The sequence below is a fragment of the Sinohyriopsis cumingii genome, unplaced genomic scaffold, assembly GCF_028554795.1.
Source record: "Sinohyriopsis cumingii isolate HCF-2022 unplaced genomic scaffold, ASM2855479v2 utg002441l, whole genome shotgun sequence".
NCBI classification, from domain to species: Eukaryota; Metazoa; Mollusca; class Bivalvia; order Unionida; family Unionidae; genus Sinohyriopsis; species Sinohyriopsis cumingii.
Window position 1 is genome coordinate 496716 of NW_028316212.1, and position 27032 is coordinate 523747.

Sequence of the window (27032 nt, forward strand, 5' to 3'; positions counted from 1 at the left end):
GCAATACTGCGTAATTGGGGATGGGTTTGCTGTTTGGTGATTGAGTTAGAGTCAAATCAGTGAAATCTGCAGTTATGGTCGAGTCCATTTTCTCGTTTCCTAATGTGTTCTCGAACAAATTAAAATCAATAGGCGAGAGTGGATTCGGGTGTTTCGCCTGCTCTCGAATGAGTTTTAAGTCTGGGGTGGAGGTACAAGGCAATTCAAACGCATGGATTTTCCTCTGGTTTGAGTTGGGCGTTAGGTTAAATTTCCTTATGTTGGTTGGGGTGGTGGTTATTTCAGAGTTTGTTGCTTTAAACGTTTGTTTGTACGTTCTACTTTGTTTCCATATTTGTTTGCTTTTGCATTGATGGATAGTTTGTTAGTCTTTGGTTTTATCGTTTTCCTAGCTTTCCTAGTGTGAAGAGTGTTAATAGAAGTTCTTAAATTGTTAGATTGTTAAGAGTAAAGAAGGTTGTTAATATCCTTATGACAGAAAAAGTTAACAAAATCACATGGGCTTGTAATTTGCAAGGATTCTGTCCAGGCGTGTACTAGTACGAGTCCTAGTGCCTGTTTTAGGGATTGAAGCTAACAGCTAGGAATTGTTAATTTGTTACAGAAGAGTTATGATTGAAATTTACCGTATTTATTTTCTTTAATTGAAAATCGCAGAGCGGTTTGATTGTGCTAAAACGTGTGCGGATTCAATCCAGGAGAGTTTAATATAGGTCCTAGATCCTGTTTGAGACAATAAGCGGCAAACTGAGTAGTGCGTAGTATTTAGTAGAGAGAGGTTAAAGATCTTATTAAAATGGAAACAGCACATAGTTCTGATTGCCCGCAGGCTTAGCAATTATCCTACCATTGATATAATACTAAATTACTGTAATGAGGTGGTATGATCCGAAATGGCTGCTGGGCGGACTGCTTGGTTGGATTTCCTTTGTCTGCACTGTTCAAGATGGCGGCTAATGGCTGCTAGGTGGTCTGGTCAAATTATCCTTGTTTCCTTTCCTCCTAGGCTTGATCTGCACTCTGCAGGATCTAGTGGTTAAAAGACTGTACATCATTAACAAGACCTTCTGTCTAGGAATAATACGTACCTAGATGGGTATAGCGTGTTGTAGTCTGGTAGACTTGTCTGGTGGTGTGTGTAGTTTGGATTTAGAGATAAAATAATATTGAAAGTCATCGAATTAACTTTCATTTGGCGATAATATGAATTTAAAATATCAGATCGAATAATAATAACACATACATGTGTTTCTATGAATGATCATCATTATTTCGATTGAATGTGGAAACATAACTCGAGACGGTTTTGCAACTTTCTGTGCAATGTAGTCGCATATAATGGTAAAATTATTTTACTATTCAAAATAAGGATCATATATGAGCTAGGTTATATTTGTCCTGCACCGGTGTTATCTATGGAAACCGTTATGCTACACACACAGTAGTGTGAAATATGAAAATCTAATTATATTATAGTACATGTTGCATATTTGGTATGTTATAGCAACAGTATGAAATATGTTTATTGTGAATATAACAATAAGTAATGTAGCAATATATTGCCATGATGTCTATGCCTGGCGAATAATTGGCTTGTCATCCAATCGATGCCTGAAAAAGGTTCAGGTTTGGGTTTTATGGAGAATTAAACAAGTCTCAAGTCTTATTTCGAGCTTGCCAAGAATGCCCTTAACACCATCTTGTGAAATAAGTAGTTGGAAGACGAACTCTATCTAAATCAGTGCATTATGCAGTCCATATTTTGTTGCATTACCCACGCTTGAAAGTCAGTCATGCAAAATAGTTTTTGACCCTCCTTTAATGACCTGCCTTAAGCGTTTAACGTTTCTTCTAAACTCCTTTGTCCGATTTCAAACATATTGGTATTATTATTATTTTAAAGTTAATGTTGGTCTTAGTGAATGTTTATTAGAGTGCCCTAGCGTTGGGTGTTGACTGCCTGAGGTTTAAGGTTTGTTTGTGGCAATCTTAACAAGATTCCTACCCAAAGGATTTGTTGTGGCTCTGAAATGAGCCTTTGTATTGTTTTCGTCCTGGCCGAACCAGTCATCTGCCGGACAGAATTTGCTGAAATTAGTTCATACGGGCTAATGCATTTTGAGCCATTTCCATGTTAATGTCTCTGATGCTGGTCCATACGTCAAGTCTTCGCTGCAAATGCTCCTTATAGATACGAAGATGCTGCCTTTTCGCTTGATTGATGCGGATATCAAAATAGCGGATGCGCTCTCTCAGGAAAATGACTTGTTCTGAGGTTATTTGGCCATTCGACCATGTACGTCCACTTGAAGGATGGGAAGGGAGCCACCATCCAACACGATTTAACCATTAATCTTAGTGTATGAGTACTCGTTTGGGGGATTTCAAAGTGCGCAGTCTATTGCTCATTTACTCAACAAGTTGGAAACAGGCGCCAACACTTTTTCTTTCTGCATGCATGCACTGCATGCTTGGTTTTCATACTGGAATGTCAGTTCAATTCATCAGATTTTCAAGACGGACATTCCTGAGTTGTGAATTTTCCCAGCTTATGGTAGTTCTTTAATTTCGTGTACCTTGGTACGTAATGTTTCGAACAGTTCATCGCATCGTGTAGGATTTAAGAGCTCTTTTTCCCCCAACTACCATGCATGATGTAATATGTCTTTTGTCGGGAGAGTGGGTGGCTTGTTTCGATAAAATTATGCTTATTTTGACTTTATTGGTTTTCCTCTGAGTGTGTGTGCGTGTGTGTGTGTTTTCTTAGCGGTTATAATGCATTGTAATTTATAGTGGCAATTTGATCTCTTGTCGTACTATGAATGTTATATTAAAACACCCCGGTCACGGTTTAGTCATTGCTAGAAAACAATGTCGTTTGACCACTCGGATTTGTTATCGTGGATCCAGGTATGCAATATTTTGGCTCATTTCATCTTAGTGGTTATTGCTTTTCTTGTTTGTGTGTTTGATTTTCTTTATTGATTTATTTTATAGTAGCACCTTACATTATATTTGTTCTGTTTTTCCTATTTTGCTAATGAATTCTAAAATGTCCTTCCCAGAGTCTTGTCTTTTGCAACTTATAAACTCCGGGTATGTGCTTCGTTCCACTACTAGTTTCTGTTGGGCTTTTGCTTCAGCCGTCTCCAGGCTGTAATTTGGGCATGTATTAAAATAACATATAATATATTGTTTCTGGAGGTAGGTAGTGGGGCAGTTTGTTGTTCTTCCCCTTTGTTGTTCCCCTACGCATCATGCCAGTAGGGTTTTACTTGTTCTTATTCTATTTATTAATGTTATGTCGTAATCTTTAAAATGTGACTTGATTTGGATGTTTGGTTTAAATGGAAACACAACACAAATTTATGAAAGATATAAGTTTATGGAATCAGTTAGTAAACATGTTTATATCTTCTACAGTGTGATTCAAGCTCTGAACACAATTCTCATTCAGTTATTTTACACAAACATTCACAAATGGAAAAATAAATGTGATTCGTTTATTATCATGTATGAAGGTAAGAATCCTATAATCTCGTGTAATGAACGTAACTCGATTATACTAAACTGAAACACACCATATGTTCCATGTAATCAGTTGAAACAACATAAACAATTGAAACAAATATGATCAGTTGTAATCAACACAACAATCGTGCCAAGCATATGATTCGTGGCACGGTCATTGGTACAGTCTGTACGATTTATAACCACGTATTTTTCATATAAATAGTTGTATAAACTTGCAAACGAAACATTTTGACCTGGTCCATATGTCCATTATCAAACGAAAGTTCTCCTGAATTGTTGGGTTGACTAACGCTTGTATTGGCCACACACACCCTTCATAGATCCACCATGCGCACAAGTTTACAAATCAGCACTTCCGTCCTTGTATGGCCCTGATGGTCGTACCTGCTTCCATCTCCTGACCGATATTCTGATACACCCGCACTCACATGCACATACAGACAGCTAAAATAAAACCAAACTTGTCATAATAGCAGGTACGGAATTTAAACACGTAGACACATGCTACTAGATTAAACTCCTAATAGCAACTTTTAACACTTCAAACGTTCACAACCTTTAAAATCGGCGTAGTGGTTTAGTTGTGGCAATCTTAAGATTCCTTTTTCAAAGGTTTTGTTGTGGCTCTGAAAAGAACGTTTGCATAGTTTACGTCCCGACACCGCCAGTCATCTGTCTGGCAGACTTTGTTAAAGTTCGTTGAAACGGGCTAATGCATTTTGAACAATTTTTATACTGGTATCTGTGATGCTTAGCCAGATGTCAAATATTCGCTGAAAATTGTCCTGGAAGATACGAAGTTGCCGCTTTTTCGCTTGATTGATGCGTTAGTGAAAAAAGCGCATGCGCTCTTCAAAGAAAGGGACTTGTTCCGAGGCCGTTTGGAAACGTATCTGCCATTGAACCATTTCTTCTCTCTTCATGGTTTATTGGTGTGGTCTCTCTGTCTCCATGATATAGAGGATGCCCTAGTGCCGAAAGTTGAATAAATTGTAGGTCTTTGTTACCCCCATCGTATGTGTAATGCGTTATAAAAATGAAACAGAACTGAGAACATTTAATTTTGGATTAACGTCTGTTCCTATTCTAGTGTTTTAATAGCTCTTTGACACAAGCTGGTCTCAAAAGCTTTAATTACAAGAGTGATCCTTGTCAGGAATCTATATTGTCAAGTGCGTACTATGAGTATGCTATATGTATTGCATGCTGTCCATGATTTTTGTATGGACTGGCCATATAATCACATATTTCATTTAGAGTTATGATTATGTGAATTATTGTCTAATACAAAGACGATTTTCTATTCTGTTTAAGAGAAACGGTAATAGCGTTGTTCACATGCTTCCGCGACAGAGGCTGATTCCGTCATTCCCATGCCATTGGTCCTTCTCTAATAAGATCTTGGTACGTGTAAGGTAGATACACAAAGTAGAAAAATTGAAGAATAAAATAAAACAAAAACTTATTTTTCTTTGATCAGTGCATGTATGTTATGCGTATTATACCTCGTAGGTCTAGTAAAATGTGTATGTTCCCCCGCACTTGTGGTGTCGCAATGTTCTTTGTATTGTCCTTGCCTTTGTGGAGAGATCCAATACGATCCTGGGTACTTTGCGTGAGGGGGCCCCGAGTGGCCGAGTGGTCTAAAGCGCTCTTCGTTACGGATCACTGCCATCTCACCTCTGTCTGCGGCGGTTCGAGTCTAAGATTCAGCCAATGTGGGCATGTGAGAAAGCTTGCCAGTAGCTTCTCGTGGGTCGGTGGTTCTTTCCGGGGTTTTCCGGGTTCTTCATCCACCATTAATACTGGCCGCCATGTATAGCCTATCGTGCTGAAAAATGGCGTTAAACCCCCACAACAACAACAACAACTTTGCGTGAGCAACGAAGCTTAGGCCTCGTACCAACATATGTCCCTTAATCTGCAAAGCCAAGACCATGTTCCACTATGTTTGTACTTTTCGTTCCTAATGGTGTTATGAAATATATTAGTTATACGAGGTATTCAGTGTTTTTGTTGAGGTGTTATTTTGTTACCACAGTTTAAAACGAGGATGAGTCGGCTTAAAACAAATTTAAAAGATATGCTTCGAGACTTCTTAAGTGTCATTTCCTAATGTCTGCATAGCTGAGTTAATATAATATATGAATTTAGAACATATACTCGTATCTATAATATAGTTTTTGTATAATAGTTGCTTGGTCTGCGCCCCCACCCCTAATATTCGTTTCTTATTTTATTTGCAAGTCTTTCTGTTGCATTGCTGGTACATCTAGAATAAGGTGGATTTTGGAATCGGTGTGATTCCAGTAAAGACTCCATGCTGGTATTTATTTTATTATGTCTCTTTTAAAATCCTGCTTTGTAAAAAAGAATGTCTTATACGTGTCCAAATTCAAATGTGGGTGACATAACTGTATATCATGTTTATCTTTGAATACATTATTTGCAATTGTATACATGTGTTTATCCATATTCCATATTTTCACGTTATCTTTGTATGTATATATTAAGTCTAATTTTTCTACAGCACCTCGGTGGTTTCAGGAGCTTAGCCAGTATATATATTTGTAAAAAAAAAATAGAAATATTGAATTAGCATAAATACCCATGGAAATTTAGGTACACTGCTTTTTTTAATCTTATTCAAAATATTTGTTTGTACAGTCATCTGCATGTAACAGTTAAGTTCCCCTTTTAAATGAGGTATTGTGATTCCCAACATGTCGAGTGCTTTAAGTTTATATCCAAAGATTATATCGCTATAACTACGAGTATCATTGGCAGTGGTCAAACCTTTCTTACTGATCTATGTATCCCCACATTCCGTGTTAATGCAAAATGTATTGCTATTCTGGGTGTTACATTTTAATACATATTTTTTTAAAAACCCCAATCCGCATCACTCTAAATGTTCTAAAGGTGAAGCCACGTTTTATTCGACCATAAGCTTTCTCCCGATCGAATAGAACATTACTCCTTTCTCACCCCCTACTGGTAAAAACACAATTATTGCGCTTATCCATAATGTTTTATTTAAAATGCCTCTATCCCACCCCCAAATTTTGATTTAATTCAATTATTTTATCCAGACAAGTTTTTATTATATTAGTGATGATTTTACTTAGTGCTAAGTAATGTTATTGGCCTTCAGTTTTTTATTTCATTCATGTATCCCTTCCCTTTATATAGTAAGGTATTTATCCCTTCCCTCAAAGTTTCAGGCATTTTCCCACTTAAAAGTATGTTATTGCATAAAAGTATTTCAATAAGTTCATTAGAAATCAGATGCGATTCCATCTGATCCTGGCGATTTTCCTTTCTCCAAATTAATGATTGCTTTATAAATTCTATTATAACAATATCTTCTGATGTTTTCCTATAGTTGGTATTTAACATGTACTTATTTACAAAATCAATATCCAGTTGTCGGGTTTTATATATCGTCATAGCATGTTTTAACACCTAATGTATTTTTTTAAATGTTAGTCTATTTTTATTTTTCCTCTTTTTAATTCCATCGTTTTTTTTTTTTTTTTATAGTCCCCTCCACTTATTATATACTTCTCAATTTTACCTGTCCTTGTTTTCATATATAGTGTACCCAATTTTACCTGTCCTTGTTTTCATACCTAGTGTACCTAATTTCTAATTCTTTTGTCAAGACCTCTAGGGGGTAATCCAGAAAAAAAATATTTGATGTAAGTTTCTTTCTGCTGGCTTGATGAACGACAGTAGAGCGTATATTTTCGTTTGCTTATCTCGTTTCCATTGATTCATCATTAGTATATTTGGGTACCTCTCCCTATACGAAGAGAAAATTGCATCCTCTGCCCCCATTTGGTAGGCCAAGTATGTCGCTGCCCTTCGTTCCCCTAGCTATTAAGCGTTCTAGGACCTGTGCGGGTCTCGGTCTTTGATTTTCCGCAAAGCTTGACAACCAGGAGTCCTGTAATCGTACATGACTCCACCTTGGTTTGTGCATGCTATAGTTGTCGGTAAGTAAGAATACTAGTCCCCCCATCCCCCATTCCTCAACATTCCCATTGTTCAAATTCGCCATACTAAAACTAATGCAAACTAAACAAAACTGTATGAGAATCATACTGTATGATATAACAAAATATAGTTTACACGGTGTAAATAATGGAAAATGAAAAGAAATTGTTATACCTTCTCGAGGTCATCGGGTATTGAGCAAAACTCGATAAAACGCAAATGATGTAATTCATAAGAATCGCAGGTGAAAACCGCCAGACTTTGCCACAGTAAAACAAAAAATTACAAAAACAGCGGGTGAATGAAAGATTCTATAAAATAAATCTGAAAATAACTGAAAAGTAAGATAAAATACTTAAACAATGGAGAAAAAAAAACTGATATCACACAAGGTATGCAAATAAGGCGGGTCAATTTGGAAAGATATATATATATATAAGGAGGATACTGTACAAAAATAGACTTTATTTTTCCAACTTTAATTCTATTACAACATACTATAAAATTTTAAAGCTATCTAAAGTATACTGAGCCATTTCCATGGTTTTATATATGATGCTTAACAAGATCTCAAGTCTTAACTACAAATAGTCCTGGAAGATACGATATTGCTGCTGTTGCGCCTGCTTGATTCGGTTTTCAAAATTGGGGATGCGCTCTTACAGGAATAAGACTTGTTCTGAAGCTGTTTGGAAACGTATCTGCCGTTGAACCATTTCTTCTCTTTGTGGATTTCTTGGTGTGGTCCCTCTCAGACTCCTTCTCAGAGAGGACTCCCTAGTGTCGAAATTTGAATGTTTTTATATGGGTTTTTTGTGCCCCAATAGTATGTGCAGTGCGTATATCTTCAAAATAGACTTTTCATGTATGTATTAATTTGGATTAGGGGTTTGTGCACCGTATGAAGTCGTAGTTCAGGAATTATGACAATTAATAGTAAATCTGGTAACAAATATGTATTTTAGGAGTAATTTTGAGACATGTCTAATGTAATTCGGTCAGTTTGGAGAGTAATCCTTTAGTACAAAAACTAACGTAACTAATAGGGTGTATTTTAATTTGGTGTTTGCAAGTACGTGATTAGTAGAGAAATAGTAATAATTCTGGCAAATTCTGTTTCTGGTGTAGTCCATTTGTTTTGCATTCCGTAATCAATAATATCCATCTGTAGTCCATAAATATATGCCATACAATATGGTGTCCGTTATTGTAAATTTATCATAAATTCTAGTGTAAGTATTGTCTTGAATCTGAAGTCCGTATTCGTTCCTTTTGGTGAATTGGTGGTTCATCTTTTCCGGCCAATTGCCTGTTAGTGGTATAATCCATTTGTATTTCGTAACCATGTTATTGAATTTTGTTTCTGAAGTTTTAGTTCTGTAAGTATTATCTTTAATCAAAATGTCCGCAATCGTTCCATTTCGTAATCAATTTTTTTTTCTTCAATAGACCGCTCACTGACAAGACTTTTCTTGATGTTGGTCTTAGTGAATATTCATGATAGTGCCCTAGTGGGGGTGTTGCTGCGTGAGATTTAAGGTTTCTTTGTGGCAATCTAGCAAGATTCCATTTCAAAGGTTTTGTTGTGGCTCTGAAAAGAGCATTGGATTGTTTCCGTCCTGGCAGAAAACGTCATCTGCCGGACAGAATTTGCTTTAGTTCGCTGATACGGGCTAATGCATTTTGAGCCATTTCCATGTTAATGTCTCTGATGCTTGTCTATATGTCAAGTTTTCGCTGCAAATGTTCCTGGTAGATGTGAAGATGCTGCTTTTTCGCTTGATTGAAGAGTTGCTGAGCAAAGCGTATGCGCTCTTTCAGGAAAAGGACTTGTTCCGAAGTCTTACCATTGAATCAATGCTTCTCTCTACGGAGTATATTGGGGTGGACCATCTCAGAATTACATCATTTGATGGACCCCGTAGTTCGGAAAGTTAAAGGAATTTATATCTCTGTTTTCCCCCATAGTATGTATGATTGTTTTGATTTTATTAGAAATTATTTCGTTTTTAGAAAATTTTGATATAGGGTTTCTACACCGCCCTACCTACTATGCCGCTACTTCACAACCTTGGCTCGTTTTGGAGTTAATTAAACAAATGATTCATGACAGTGTATCAAAAGTGTCCGGTCTGTGCTATTTGATTGGTATATTGTTTGTACGTTTTTATCCCTTTGTTTTTGTTCGGACTGGCTCATATGAACAAATTCTATTCAAGTTGTTCTTAGTTTACATTAGTAGAGTTTTGGAAGCATCTTAGTGTGGGCAATATGTTAATATAAAGGTGCATTGTATGCGTAGTTGTTGTTGTTGTTGTTGTTGTTGTTAAAAAGAAGGTAAGCAGGTGTATAGTTGTATCTTTGTGTAGTATACCTTGTATACGTATTTTTGTTGGGTCGTACAAGGACCTCCTAAGGTGTGCCATTTGAAAAGAAACGTTTTATATTTAAAGTCCATATTATGTTACTTAAGTTGAAAATCTTCCCTTGTTTTCATGATGGAATTGATATACAATATTAATTCGTTATATATTTTCTTATCATTGATGTTATTTGTATATAGGAATTGCATAGAATTTGCTGTTCCATATTTAATTATAATTTTATTTTTTAAATCTTGCCTTTCTGTATATTTGTTCGGGCATAGTAATATTAAATGTCCTTTTGAATCTGTATGACTTTTGCATAGTGGACAGTGTGATATTTTACTTGTTGCATGTCTGTGAAAAGTGCATCCTCGTGTCATCCGAATTCCATGTATATATAATAAAAAAAACATTCTTCCTGGTATAGGTGATTTTATTTCCGCATAATTTGTCGATAGTGATGGTCAATTTAAGTTAAGATGTTTCAATTATATTAATCGTCTTGACATGCCATATCATTTAATGTTCTATACATACTCTTATTTTTATCCCATATGTTTTGGTTGTCTCTGTATTTGCATAGCTATTAAGTTATTATTTCACAGCTTCCAGGGTTATTTAGTAATTTAGTTAATACATTATTTTTATATATTCTATCGTTAAAACGATACAAGTATACATTGTAGTTGGGGTGTGTTGTTTAAATATTTAAACCTATTTAAAATGTTGTATTTTTGTATGAAGCTTAAGTTTGGTGGGGCTAGTCTTGCTTTGTGCTTACGTCTGCGTATCGTTTCTTTAGTTAGTGAATTGTGTTATCCCAAATAAAGCTCTGTATTTGCCTTTCAGTGTTGTTAATCCTGGTTCATGTTGTACCGTGTTCATCGTGTAGTTCAATTGATTACACATTTAGGTTTTAGCTACCTGTATTTGGTCCATGAGGTTAATCTTCGGGTGCAACCAAGTTTTTATTTGTGCTTCTAACCTAATAACTTACGATAGTTGTTGTGCATAGAGCTCATCCAAAATGCAGTGCCTAATGCTTTTAATTGTTTCTTAATTAAATTGTGTAATCCAGGGTGATTACCCCGCCATTTAACCTATTAATACAACCTCTGTCTTGTCATGTTTAATTGCTGAACCAGATACTCTTCCAAATTTTGTAGATTCAGATTGTAAGTGTTTAAAGGATAATCCATCTCTGATAAAGTTTGTGTAATCATCTGCAACTAGTATTGTTGTAAATTTTCTTTTACAATTTTGGATTTTTACTTCCTGAATGTTGTTGTTTTGGTTCATTGATTCTATAGCTACTACATATAGCAGCATAGACAGGGTGCAGCCATGTCTAAATGATCCGTTTTATATTCATTAGAAAGAGCACTGTATACTATTATCAGAGAAGTGATATCGTTATACATTGCTTTCACCCAGTGTATCATAGTCTGTACAAAACCGCATTTTTCTAATGATTTGAAGATAGTCATGTACTATCTAATCAAAAGCCCTTTCCTGACAATATTCCTTCCCTTCCCTCCACAGCTTTGATTTATATCAATTTGTTGCGTATACAATTCCGTATCCTATTATTTTTACTATGGAATATATAGTCATTGTTTAACAAAGTTGTAGGTCTCCAGTTTATTAACATTTATCTCCCTTTCGTTTATATATTAAAGTAATAATTGTCTGCCCTAGCATTTTTGTCACAGCCATTTTAGCAGGATGTTATTTTATAGGGATTCTAAAAATTCAATTTCAGTTCATATCTAAATTTAATATAGAATTCCGATGTTATGCCATATGACCCTGATTTCCGTTTTTGTAGACATTTATTGCTTCTATAATTTCCATATTAGTAATAACATTGTCACACACCTCTCCTTTTATATATTCTGATTCATAATCTTTTTCATAATACTGTTTTATATATACTAATGTTTTATTTATTTAATTATATCATTTTCTTGTATTAAGTCAAACTTTTGTTTTGGTTTCCATTCTTCTATATAGCCCTCTCCCCTATTTATATATATTTACATGCTCTTAACTTGATTCCCTGTGTGGTACCCCTCTATATTTTCTCCCATTTTTAATTATTTCATTTTTTAATTAATGTTTTTTTGTTTTACTTTTACCATGATATTTCGATATTCGTTTAAGTACACTTTTGATTGCTTCCCAGTCTCTCCTTATATAACCAGTGTATTGTTCTTTGAACATTTTAAGGTACTGGTTGTCGTACATGAGAGCACTGTTCATTTTCCACACTTGTCCCCACTTTATCGTGTTCGGGATTGTTATTTCTAGTAACACTAGTTTATGGTCTGCAAGTTTCTCTTGTAAAATTTCACATTACTTTACAACGTTTGTCTCACCTTGCGATATGTAAAATGCGTCAGTACGACTTTCTTTATGGTTGTTATATGTAAAAGTAAAATCTCTTTTATTAATATTATTTGTTTTTATAAAAGTCTGAATCCATTTGAATAGTTTTTTGTAATTATGTCAATCCGTCATTTATATATGTTTCCGTTGTGACCCAGTTAAAATCCCTTACTAGAATACAGGGGTCTAGACCATATTTTTGGGTATAATGCTTTATATTTTGGATGAAATAAGTTTTCCTTCTATTTATACCTGGTGGGACAAGTATATTAAACAATTCCATGTATTTAATTTTATATAGACTAAAATGTCCTTTCATTTCCATATTTTTAAGGTTTAATCCCTTGAAGGTCTGCATGAAACCTGTAGCTAGCCACTCCAGCGTTATGTTCTGTTGGAGGGTTACTTATTTTTATAAGTGCATCTAGTTATTCTATTTTTTTTTTCATAATATATTCCGGCATTCCTTGCATTAATATGATATCATAGTTTTTGGCTTGTGCTATGATGCATTCAACTTTGTTGTTTATACCGTTAGTGTTCATAGTCAGGATTAGCGGTTTAATTCAGTCATCTTGAGTATATACTGGTAGGTATTTTTATACTTTTATTTAATATTGTTAGTAAATAATATTACTGTTTAATCAATATTTATTTAGTAACTAATAATAATGTGTAATCATTATTTAGTTAGTAAATGCTATTAATGTTTAGTCATTATTTAGTTATCTTAGTTTTTGTTAGTGGGTAGTTTTTATTTCTCTCCCTATATTCAAAACTAATCAGTCTTCTTTTGATGTCTCTTTTGAGACCAAGTGTTGGTATTGACTGTTCTGTTTCTTTTCTAGTTTTCATTGTCTCATTTCCCGGTGACTTGCATTCTTTAATGAAATCCATGATTCCGATGTGATTCTAGGCGTTGACGCTGTTTTTCTCCTTTTATGTGTTGCCGTCGGTGTTACAAATTCCTGACCCGATTTGGTTCCTGCAGCTGTTGCTCCATTGAAGTATCTGTGGAGATCGTCTCTTCAATCGCCGAACTTTCCAAATTGGTTTGTGTGTTATTGGGAGTTTGTTCCTAATTGTTTGGTGGTGCTGCTTTATGTGGCTATAATAGGGAGCTGTTTGTCTTTTCACTAGTTTCGGTCCTTGTCACGTTCTTTGTAGCTAACTATGGTCATTGCTACCTTCTTTTCTGCTGAGGTTGTTTGGTCAGCAGATCCCACTTATCTTGTGGACAACTTCCTGTTGTGTCGTTTTGTGCTTGCATATCTTGCTCAGGCCTCGGGTACTTTGTGCTGTGCTGATATTTTTCCCGTTACGGTATGTTGTCTGTATTGTCTTGGGTATTGTGTTAACCAGTGCTGCAGCGCAAGTCTTTGGGGCTGTATTAGACGGCGTGTTTATATCCTTATTTTGTGTAGCCTGCGGTGGCGCTTGCTGCTGCATTCTTTAGGTATGTGGTCCGTGTTCCCACATAGTAGCATTGTCGGTCATTGTGGCACGCCTTATACCTCGATTTTATGATACATTCCATGATATAAATAAGGGTGGTATCTTCTTCACTTCCTTACGGGAACGGCTCACTACTATCCTGCGTACATTGAGGGAAATCCCCAGTATGTGGCCAAGTGTGCACGAGTGATTTTTACCTCATACTACTTTTATAGTTTATTTGGTAGTTCAGTTGGAAGGCCTGAGAAGTGGACATCTTTCATCTTATATCTGATGCAGAGGCGGTGTTAGGAGTACCCGGGGCCAGAGTATCGGTATCTTGTTTGGTATGCTACTGCAAACACTGAATATGTCTAGACTGGATCAACTTTCGTGATTTGGCGCAGTAATTTTTTTTGTCATTATTTATAAAAGAAATTCTGTTTGTGGACAACAGCTTTTTTAGACGCAAAGCGCACAATCAGAGACACATGTTCTTTGTGATTGATGTCAGGCATATTGAACAAATTTCAGCTTATGAATAATTAACTTCATCATTTCAGACAACACCAATTCTTTGAGCTCGTTCTGGATTTGGTGTCCAAGATAACGATCACGTGTTTCCCCATCTTTAATACGACGAACGTGCTGCTGCATGATTGGATCAAGTTTAGCAAGCATATCAATCATCCATAAAAAAAAATTTTCTGTCTTCCCAAGAAAAGTACCGTTATTCTCGGCAAGACACTTGCCAACCGCCAGAATTCTTGTCAGGAATGCACGCCAAAGAAGCTTTCCTTTCTGTATCTGTTCCAGCATCATATTATATATACCACCATCATTCCTGGACATCCGCTTTAACGCTTAAAGCCATGTCTTCATGTTTTTAATATGCTCTGTAGTGAGTTCCCATTTTCCAATTTTCCTCCAAGATGTCTCCAATCATTACAACCTTCATTTGCCAATTGTCCCGTGGAAAATTTCCCATAAATTTCGCTACAAAAACAAAAACGCTCCATATTTTAACTGTGAATAAATCAACCATCGCTTATCTACACATTCTTTGTCTGACATCATCTGAATATAAAACTTCATTGCGAAATGTATCTTCTCCATTTATTGGATATTTATGGTCACTTAATCATCACTTTTATCATTGTCAGTCTTCGCTGCACTGTCCACACATGCAACGCTAGAATCCAGAACAAAATCAAAATCCTCTTGCTGTTTAACTGCCTCTTTTGAGTACTTATCCAATGCTCCTTTTTGAGTTTTATCAAATTCTTCTCTTAACTTACGAAATCTATATCGGTCCCTTCCACTCATGGCGTCGACGGCGAAATGGCTTCAAAACTCTGAACCACTGTTAATGTTGCCGCGTACACACCACTATTTAGACACTAGTTGAACGCAGTGTTTCACGAAGCATACTGAACTAAGGTGATGTGGTATCTATAGGATATTATAGTACCTGGATAGGAATAACCATAGACTCGAGATAGACGGAACATCACCCGCCTAACCCAACGGTTCCCGCGCAACCCTGCAAAAATTTGAAAAACTTGAGTTATCGTACAGCCGTTGCCCACTAGTGGCGTTGAGAAAATGGCTGTATCTGTCTGCATTTCTGCTGCCACCTGTTAATTGCGTTACGAAGTTGACTTCGTAACTTTGAGTGCATTACGTGCTGCCTGTATAACAGTTTCCAGTTTACCGGAGAATATAGCTTGACAAACTCATAAGGACGACCTTAGCTCTGAAGCGCGGAGTCCTCTCAAGAGCGGTGGCTGTAGCGATTGCCCGACTTGCCACCCCAAACGTCGTTCATGCTCCGATGTTATTGATCGGGAGCGGAGGTGTGTAGATCTTCACCGCTTTGCCTCTGAATTCGATTGTTTGATTATTCCGTATAATGGTTTGTCTCCTTTGGCGAAGAAAAAACTATAACCCTCTGCCACCATTTTGTAGTCCTTTATGTCTCTAGTCTTTGTTACTTTGATAAAAGGCATTGCAGTATAATTCAGCTGGGCGCGGCCTTTCTTTCTCAGCTTGTAAGGTCAAGGACCGGGCATACTGTTGATCTGTACGTAAGTATTAATCTCCCATATTCCGTATTCTTTATATATTTGTGGAAGTAGTTCTTAATCTTCCCTCCCATCTCTGCTTGGGTAAGCATCGCCATTTCTGGGCCGAAAACCTACCCACTAAATTTTAAAGGGTGTAAACCCTCTATAAACTTCAAATATACAGAAAAAAGCAAATAATAGTAATAATTAAATATACACATTGTAAATAATGGCACTTTAAAGTACGAGTATGAACTAAGATGTACCTGGTGGTCCTTCTAGAAAAATCACAGAAAGAAGATTGCTTGCTTAGGTCGGGAGCAATCCCCGGGTCATCTATCCCTTGTCAGTAATTGAACGTCTATCCCAAGAGTCTTTATACACAGTGACGCGGGTGTAACTTGAAACGTATATTAGTGTCAAACTAATTATGGCACATATCTGTTCCATCTATACAGAAATTTGCATCATTACAATGCGCAACTTTTCTTTACAGGATGGTTTTCTTTTCTTTGAGGATACAATTTGTTTCAAACCGACCTTTGAACACGTTCCTTATTCTAGAGGAGCGCATGTCCAATAATGATGACCGGATCAGGCGAGCAAAATATCAGCAACGAAGGTTGATTAAAGCATCAGACTGACAAGTTCAGAAAAGCTCAAACAGCATGTGCCCGCATGGCCGGATGGATCCTTTACAAAGGCTCTTTTCAGAGCCACAATTGTTTTGAAAAGGAACATTAAATCTGATCCAACCATCACCCAACCGTATGTTTCTTTTCCGAAGTAGCAGATTTCGATTGCTCATCGTTGTATTTGTATGACTGATTGTACTCTTCGCAATTCAGAGAAAATAAAGATAAATGTAATGATAATGAATGCTATTCTTTGTTGAAGGTTCGTCATTGAAACCTTATTTTTTGTGTGGCTGTTTATGCAGTCTTGGGTTTTGAAGTTGAGAAATTCTAGACACTATGACAGGAAGCCGCAAACTATAAAATGTATTTACATAACACGGCATTGTTATATCATAATCGATTATGCTGATGTCTTTAATTAAACCCAAATAGTCGTGCTACAATCGACCACCTCTGAAGAAGAGAACTGAATGACTATAATTTACCAGGTAATTGCGTTTTGGTTTACTTTCAGAACAATAAACTAGAACTGTTTTTATTGAAACTTCAAAACAAAACCTTACCTTTCGAGCATTCAACTTTCCGAATATATACTGAGCAAAATTCTATCTCCGTTGATTTTTGCTGCAGCGGTAAGAAACGAACATTTGTTTGGTCATTCAATAACACATGAACAGTCATCAAAGCAAGTCGAAGACCTTTAATCAAATACCTTTATTTTTCATCGTGATTGGATCGTATTTATTGTGCCTTGAAAGTTTCCAACACAAATGTTCATGCTTACGAACAATGCCAAGGGCGGTATAAAACCCCCAATTCCAGGTTACAATATTTTGAAACAACCTGGCCGTCGAGTTAAGTACAGATTGAACTTCTGTTAAGGACGTGGAACGTTTTAATTTGTTCACATGTTTTCAATTCCCCATGAATAGCTACGGCATGATGGTAGTTGTCTCTGGCCGACCATAATCTATGAGAGACCAAAAGCTATGCCAATGTACATGTAGCCACGTGCTACTAGGATAATATCAGACTGAATCGTTTCGGGAAACGTGTTGGTTAACAATGGTATATAGATCAAACGAGGACTTACATATATACGTTTAAGTTGTTTTCTAACAGGATTTGAGTAATACACGAAGTTTCTACCATATGATCGAATTCGTTGATTTTTCATATGCATGACTATTATTTAACACGTTGTGTAGTGTACTACATAAATTTAAGTTGTCAATATACGTCATTTCAAAGTAGTCGTCTCCATTTCATCAATTTCCATTTTAGTTTTCATCGCGCAAGTCTCTTACATGAATGCGAAATTTCAATTTATTTTCAGCCCCACCCATTACTTATATAAACGTCAGCTTTAGTCGACAATATTACCGTGGTACCGAGGAAGTCAAATCGAGACAAACTATTGAGGATGGCGATTTGTTTTGGCGACAAGGATTTTTTGAAAGCCAGGGTCATCCCTGAAATGGGTAAGTTAACAATGAATTATGAAACATATTTCAATAATATCTAGTTATGAGCCTTGACGAGCAAACGCTGACATTAATTCAACGGGTGTTATATTAAATCATTATGTAAATAAAATAGGCAATGATTTAAATACAAAGAAATGGGCAGAGAAACTCGGACTCTAATGATCACCTATCGTGTGTTGCGCATAAAAAATAGTCATAAGAGATTGTCGATTTGTTTTAACCAATAACATCTTAACCCATATTTTGCTTCACAAATTGTAATTCAAAGAGCAACCGTTCTTTCAAATAAGAGAACTTTTGTCTTGGACACTATATTGTTTTAAAAACTGAAATGTGTGTAGAATTTCCGTCTGATGTCACATTGTTTTAGTCAGACGATCAATGAAACAATGTTTACAGTCTCCGTACAAAAAGTTTGTTTCATCTGAATTTCTATTAGCTGATTTGGAACAGCAGGCGGTTGGCATTGCATCACATAAGAAACATTAGATTGTCTGAGCTATTTTACCGCATAACAATGGTGTGGTTTGTTAGGACGAACAGTCTTTCAGTAGAGAAGCCAGTTTTGGTTTGTATTTTTACCACACGAGTATATAGGGCGGATTCCATGTTACAGGATTACCGCCCTCCCAATCATCAATTGACCAATTCTACCCCCACCGCGTCCCTGCACAAGCATTCAAATCCAATAAAAAGAGCCATGACTTTAAAAAAATTACTCCATTATCATAAAGGCAAATCAAAAATGCTATTTTGGAACTATGTTTTTCTGTGTAACTTTAGCGCTAAAAGTTAGGAACATAAGGTAAACCCATTAATTATTTCCTGTTCCAGAAACCAATCAAACGACGCGATCTGGTTGATAGAGCAGAGAATGAGAAATTAATGTCTTACACGAGATTCAAAATCGTGATCTCTGGCATATATACATAACGCCATGTTAATGCTATTTGACAACAAAACGGCGTTTGACAACAAAACGGCGTTAACAAATAAACAAACTTCTTACTTTCTGTTCTGATGTTTTCTTTTTTCTGATGGAGACCACACCAATACACTATCGAGAGAAGAACTGGTTCAAGGGCAGATACGTTTCCAAACGGCTTCAGAACAAGTCCTATTCCTGCAGGAGCTCATTCGCTGTTTTCACAAATGCATCAAGCAAACGAAACAGCAGCAACTCCGTATCTACCAGGCGAATTTGCAGCGAAGACTTGACGTATGTATAAGGGTCAGAGACATTAACATGGAAATTGCGTCACGGATTTTGTCAATAGTGATGAATCGGTCGCACAGTATTCTTGCCTCATCTTTAATTCTATTGAAGTTTTGTTGTTACTGTACTGATCCATTACATTTTGGGGAGGTACAAGTTATTATAAAAGTTGTGAACTTCATTTAGAATTTCCTTTTTATTAGATAGCATTTGATTATTTATTTTCAGTTTGTCAGTCTTTTTAATCTTCCCTCTTTTCAGTTCAAGCCTTATGTATATAAATCGTTTAATTTCCCGGCTCTAATTTTAATACCATTTATGTCACTTCAGGCTCGAATAAACTGTGAAAACAAGAAGCTTTGGGGAAAAAAAAACATTAACTTACGGTTTCATAGAATCAAATCCAAAAATAATCCAAGAATACAATTTTAGTTGTTCTAATAACGAAACGTTCGAATCCAAGATGGAAGACGATGACGTATGCGACAGTCTGTAGTGGGTAGAAATAAGAATTATCACTCCGGTTTCTGATATCTGAATACATTTTTTTAATATAACTGTGCTTGTTCCACAATATTACATGAGAAAACGTATTTTCCAAAAACATAACAGAATTAACACTTTTGAATCCAAATAATGAGATAACTCCAAACAGCCCAGCTTCTACTGAACTTCTCCAAAATCTCGGTTGTATCATATTATTAACGTAAACAAGGGGTCACTTGATCATCTTCTCAAAGGTAATAGAAGGAAAGTACTTGGTTACAGATCACGTTTACCCAGTGTGACCCTGACGAAACGAATCACTATACTCTTAAGAAATAACAAATAATAAAAAGTTGTTTACATCTTAAAGACAAAGTGCCATCACGACATCGATAACTTGTTTACGATGGTTGCTACAAATTATGAAAGGAGGTAGGGATTTAGATCAAAACTAATAGTTAAGGTCAAATTATTTAGTGAATAAATTCACATGTAACGAAAACTAAAAAAACTGACAATTAAATTGAAATAAATATATATGAAATCAGATTCACGTAACTTAAATGACACTTTCCCCCATAAAGAACAAGATTCATATATAAAGCTTTTTTTATTACAGACTAATTATACATTAAGTTAAAAGAACTAAAATTACACAATATACTCGAATTAAACATTGTTATACGCGTTAAATTGCGTCTGTTATTAAATTATATATTCCTGTAATAACAAATTCCACCTTAGTATTTTTTTTTTATCCTGCGGATAACGGTCAAAATGATGTGGTCACTAAATACAAAAATCGAGGAAGAAGATGAACTAAGGTTGACGTCTAAATGTTGCAATGACAATATCAAAGCCTTCCTTTGTCGTTTGTCATGTTGAACTTCTATTTCTTTTTTCCAATTGATTTTTTTCTCTTTCTTTAATATTTCTTTACAATTCTTAAAAGTTCAATATTTGTGTATTCTCTTTACTGTACTGGTATGTTTCGACATAGTTATAAATTATTGTGGTCTTTCCCATTCAAGGAAAATATATGGTGGTTTGTTTAGTATGAATTCATTTAGACAGTACTGAACAGAGATCACATAATCATTATCGTTCAGGTGAGAACTGTTCAGTTTCCATACGCTTTGACCCACACATGGTGAGAATTTTAGTGCGTAAATTGTAACTGGTTTATGATCAGATAAAATTGTACCCGAATCAATATTCGCTGAATACGTATCTGATCTATAAAATGTATCAATCCTGCTCCCTTTAGATTGTGTATTCTACTTTATCTATATATAACAATCTGAATATATCTAGTAAATTAGGTTATTAAAGGTTTTAATATATATGCTGGCAGCATAATCTGCACACGACATCACTCTGTATGTCTAGATCAGTGTCAAACATGTTAAAGAAAATTTTCTAGTACGTAATTATTGTTAATATGTAGTTAGAAAGGTAACAAATTGTGTATGTTTGATATCCAAACTTGAGGGAACATATACATTTCTTATGTTCAGTGACTTTTCTTTTACATGTAAATAACGACCTCTTAGTTCAAACGGCGTAGACTATGCTTCTAGATTTAATCCCTTTTGTTTTCCTTCTAATTATTGAGGCTACCCGATATTTAATCTCCGAGGTATGCTCATTTAAAAACACTAAAGCGTCTAGCCTTTCTTCTATGGTTTGTGTCGTTGCTTTAGACGTATTGTGCCTTTCTTGTACACGTACGATATGAAAATTTCGAGATAAACGGATTAATTCATCTGTTTTCCCGCTGATACCAACGATACGAATTTCCGAGATTTAATCCCTCCATTTGTATTATTTCCAGGGTGTTAATGCTCATTAGGTATTGTTGATAGTTATCGTTCGATTAATGTTATATTATATGTGAATATGTTTTATAGTTCCTTCTTGGCCCGATATTGTTCAAACATAAGTTTATTCGTCAGGTTCTTTATTTGATTTTATGAATTCGTGTATTTCTTTTTCCGTAGGAATTCTGGGAGTGGACTGTATCCTTTTCCTCTTGATGTGGCTCTTAGAGGTAGAGGTCTGCAGGCTACCCCTTTATCTTTCTCACCTGGAACCGTGCCAGAGGTGTAGGGTTCTGTTTGCATGGGACACGCACCCAGCCCTGTGGACACGTTGGCCTTTTTGAGATTTGTTTACACTCTCATTTATTGTTACTTGTGAAGTGAAACTAGGCTCAGTTATCTAGTAGAAGGAAGCAACCGTATTTTCCACTGAACTAGTCTTTCTTTTCTAGCTTTTCCTTCTTCTCGGCTTCCCGATCTTTTCTTATTTCTTTCTTAGCCTTTCTCGTTTCTACTGAGCTCGTTGGCTCACAAGTCCGCAATGGGTCTGAGTTTGCAGTTGGGTGTGTACTGGCCGATGAGGTCCCAACAGTCTGGTCAGTTTGTGCATCTGGCACATGTTGTGGTTTCGACTCTGGAACTTCCTGAACTTGCTATTTGTTTATTTGAGTTGCAGAAAATGGCCTGGGCAGGTGGCCGCGGTAACACGATATGCAGAACTGGCACCCCCTGTACAAGGTTTTGACAATGAAGCCCATTACGTACACAAATGGAGATAGCTTCTTGGCATCTTCCTCACTCATTTGGGAAGCCCCACAAGGTTATCATTTTATCTCTAATTATTTTGGTTCCAAACTTCTCAGCTAGTTTAATTGTCAGTTCTATGGTCGGAACTTCTAGGCGTAGTCACGAACATTGCACTTCATTGAATGTATCACTTAACATTATAGTAACTGGTGGTGGAACACAAGTTAGATTTTGTGGCCTTTGACTTCCATAATGGGGAATGTTTTCCATACTACATCCCCTTGATGTCCTCGACACTTGTTCCTAAGTGACCATATACTGCCAAATTTCAGCAGGCCTTGGCGACCTTTTTCAGGGATACGCGAAAGGTCAAAAACCCGGCATCTTTCCTCCCGGTATGCTCTCAAGGTTCTCTTTTCTTCGTTGGTCTCATGGTCGGTTGGGAAATAAAATCTCAGCCTTTTCCCCTTCTCTTGCTTAGATTGCAACAAGTTTATACAATGTATAATATGGTTAGGTAATACAAAATTGTACTAGCTGGTACAGAGTTTCCAAATAATCCAATATTCTAAGTAATAGAAAAATACATTTTGTTTTCTATGAAGATCGCTCACTTTTTCTAAGCACAGTTTCACTCACCTGCTTGCTTAGGCGTCAATGTCTGCTAACTGCAAATTAGCCTATAAGCTAATGATCATTATCGGTCAGTTTGACCTACTGTAGATCCCAATCAGTTATAAAAGTCTAGGATACTCCCATTTGGATTCAATCCAATAACCTTTTAACTGCCAGGATCAGTATAGATTGAATAGATATGTTCCATAATTAGTTTGACACTAATCTGAGATGTGTCCCGTTAAGTCCGCGAGACTGTATATAAACAATCTTGGGCTAGACATTTCAGTACTCGGCAAGAGATGGATCACCCGGAGATTGCTCTCGACCTTTCTGTGAAGAGACAAGAATTGCTTCAGTGGCAGGTACGTTTTCAAACGGCCTCAGAACAAGTCCTTTTCCTAGACCAACGCATACGCTTTTTTCAGAAACGGATCAATCAAGCGAAAAAGCAGCATCTTCCTATATACCAGGAACATTTGCAGCGAAGACGTGATATCTGGAAAAGCATCAGGGAAATTAACATGGAAATGGCTCAGAATGCATTAGCCCGTATCAGCGAACTACAGCAAATTCTGTCCGGCCAATGACGGACTCTGCCACGACAGAAACAATCCAAAGGCTCTTTTCAGAGCCACACAAAATCCTTTGAAAAGGAATCTTGCTAGATTGCCACAAAAAAATGTTAAATCAAAAGTAGTCACCACGCCACTAGGGCACTATCATAAATATTCACTAAGACCAACATCGCCAACAAATGTATATAATAATAATAATAATGATAATAATAATAACAATAATAACACCAACAATAATCATGATAAAAATAAGCGAAAAATAATATTAAAATTTTTAATAATAGCAATAATATTTAATAATCATGGCAATAATAAACGAACCATAACGGTAATAAAGACAAAACTAAATGAATAAAAATATAAATCACAATGCTACTACTAATCATAATAACAATAATCATGACAAATTAATGAATAATAATTAAAATTTTAATAAAAATAATAGCAATAATAGTAATAACCATGGTAATTATAAACAAAAAATAATAAAGACGAAAATAAATTAATGATAACAATTTCAATCATGATAATGATAAATAATAATAATAATAATAATGATAATAATAATAATAATAATAATAATGTGAATAATTTTAATGATAATAATAATAATAGTAACAATAATTTTAATAATAATAATAATAGTAATAATATTAATAAACATTTTTGACACTAATCTGAGATATGTCACGTTAAGTCCGCGAGACTGTATATAAAGAATCTTGGGCTAGACATTTTAGTACTCGGCAAGAGATGCATCACCCGGAGATTGCTCTCGACCTTTCTATGAAGAGAGATGAATTGGTTCAGTGGCAGGTACGTTTTTAAACGGCCTCAGAACAAGTCCTTTTCCTAGACGAACGCATACGTTTTTTTTTCAGAAACATATGAAGCAAGCGAATCAGGGATTGTGAATCATACGTCGAGGAGAGCAGACGCACGTTGTGTGCGCTCTAAACCAAATGGTTTGTACAAAACAAACTGCAAGAAAGTCTGTTAGACAAATGCTTTGAAAACAAACTATACATGACAAGTACTGATCCTGATCTTAAAAATTATGAATCACACGGAACAAAATACATAGAATCTGCAATTTACGAAGAAATCTACTGTATATTTGAAGAGGATCAATTTTCACAAGCAGCACGAAATGCATGTGAAAAGAAGGTGCTTCAAAGAGCAAACGGAGAAGTGAGGAAACTAGAGAACTTTTTAATACAAGAAGAATAGAGACAAATGAAGGAGCGTTTCTGGAATGCACATATAGGAAAGGAACTCAAGAGATATATATGTTGGGAATACCTAGGGAAAGCGTAAAGGGAGTAGCTACAGTCATGGTAAATGTACAATACCCAGATTGTTTAAGCAGAATTTACTCTATCAAACCAAGAGTATATTATACGGCCCCGGTTTTACCTTTCGTAGAATTTCATATCGCTGGGGAAAAGACATTAATTAAGGAACCGACACCAATATTATGCAAGATAAAGAAACAAACCGGAGAATTACACCTGACAGACATACCGCTTGAAATACTATTGGAGGCGACGGTTAAAAAGTTTGAAGAGAAAATGAAAACAAGAGTAATCTCAGCAAGACATGATCCCCATGACAGCTATTTACAATGGAACAAAATTCCTAGAGATAGAAAAACGCAAACTACCAGAAATCAAGAGACTATTTTTTACACGGATGTTTGACAAAATAGTGGTACAAGGGGTGTATCTATCACAGAAAATGCAGCATATGCCATATGCCAACAGACTAGACGCACACCGCATAAACGCTCTCAAAACGAAGAGTCAATAACGTGAACCAATGAACCGAAACCGGGACGACAGACAGAACAAATCCAACAGCAGCAAGAAAAATTAATCTTAAATCCAGGACAAAACGTAATAAGCAACAACAAAGACAATAGGAGCAACAAATAGAAAAATTAAAACCCCAACAACAACAACCCAAAGAAAACCAACATACAATAAAAGGACTAAAACAACAAGCAATAGGAAACATGCAAAATTCTCAAGATTCTAAGCAACTATGCCAACAGCACTAGCAACAAGTACTAGGAAAAACCTTATAAGACGTATCATCACCAATAATCTCGGAACAAATGCAAGCACTACGGGCAAATCGGATACCCAAAAACAGCAAATAGAAAGTGAGAAAAAAGATGCAGAAGAAGCAGATGGTTTTTTCTTAGCATTAGATGAATATCTATAAAATTAAAAACAAAAATTGATAATATACCAGATACAAATGTGGAAAAATAAATTAAAAAAATACAATTTAAAGAATCAAATCAATCCAGAAAATAATACAAATATAGTAAACACTTACAATTAGGGCAGGAGGGTCTCTCCACGTGGTTTGCAAAAATCGGAGAGAGCACCCTCGACAAAAAAGGGAAACGGCAGCAACTTCTTATCTACCAGGAGAAGTTGCAGCGATGAAATGGCTCACAATGCATTAGCCCGTATCAACGAACTAAAGCAAATTCTGTCCGGCAGATGACGGAATCTATCCAAAGGCTCTTTTCAGAGCCACAACCAATACTTTGAAAGGAATATTGCAAGATTACCACAAATACATATTAAATCACAAGCAGTAACCACGACAGTAGGGCACTATTATAAATATTCACTAAGACAAACATCGTCAACAAATTTGTAATCATAATAACAATAAATAATTAAAATATTAACAAGCATAATAGCAATAACGATGGTAATAATAAACCAACGATAAAAGTTCTTTACATGCTTGGGTTTGGGGGAAATTTTCGAAACTGGATTAATCCAATAAAATAATTTCTAACTTACGATTAATGGGGTATTGACGCGTGACATCCCATAATATCCTGTCAATACTGTTAATTCCATTGAAACTTTAATTTTTTTTAAAGTAAATATAACCATATACAAGCGATAAAAAAAACAATTTGGAAAATAGCATTTGGCTCGACCATCGACCATGATAAAACTGAAATATTACTAATTGGAAATTGGCGGGACAACCACCCCGGTTTACCGCCCCAGCCATTTAATTAAAACAAAAACTGGTTGAGGCACTAGAAATTATGACCCCGAGTAGTATAAAGTGCTCACCGTTCCAGATCACCATAGTCTCACCTCTGTCTGCGTGGGTTCGAGTCTCAGGCTCGGCTAACGTGAGAAAACCTGCCAGTAGCTCCTAGTGGGTCGGTGGTTCTTCCTCCACCACATATACTGGTCGCTATATATATATATATATATATATATATATATATATATATATATATATATATATATATATATATATATATATATATATATATATATATATATATATATATATATAAAGTCTGTATTGTGCTGAAAATGGCGTTAAACCCTACAACAACAGTTTACCTTAAATGTAAACAGATACTAAAGAAAATAGAAGAAAAATATAAATCGAACTTTCGAAAAACTTATTCAGGTAACCAAGACTACAGTTGATTTTGCTAATTATGTTAAACACAATTGACAAAAAGATCATACATTTTATATGGACGTCTGGACAGCAGGAGAGAAAGTCTTCTAAACAACAGTCCACACACTTCCACCACCTTGTCACCAGTGTGGACAGCATACAGATTTTAATAACCATACAGTTCTACAATGTACAAAAAGAG

The 27032-nt window shown here is 35.8% G+C and overlaps 1 long non-coding RNA gene across 1 annotated transcript; it reads left to right on the plus strand.

The window, feature by feature from the left end:
* Nucleotides 1-16187: 16187 nt before the first annotated feature.
* On the plus strand, nt 16188-19309 carry LOC149770734 (uncharacterized). The gene is made up of 2 exons (XR_016418482.1): nt 16188-16555; nt 17762-19309. It is a non-coding gene; the product is annotated as an uncharacterized LOC149770734 (long non-coding RNA).
* Nucleotides 19310-27032: the final 7723 nt, after the last annotated feature.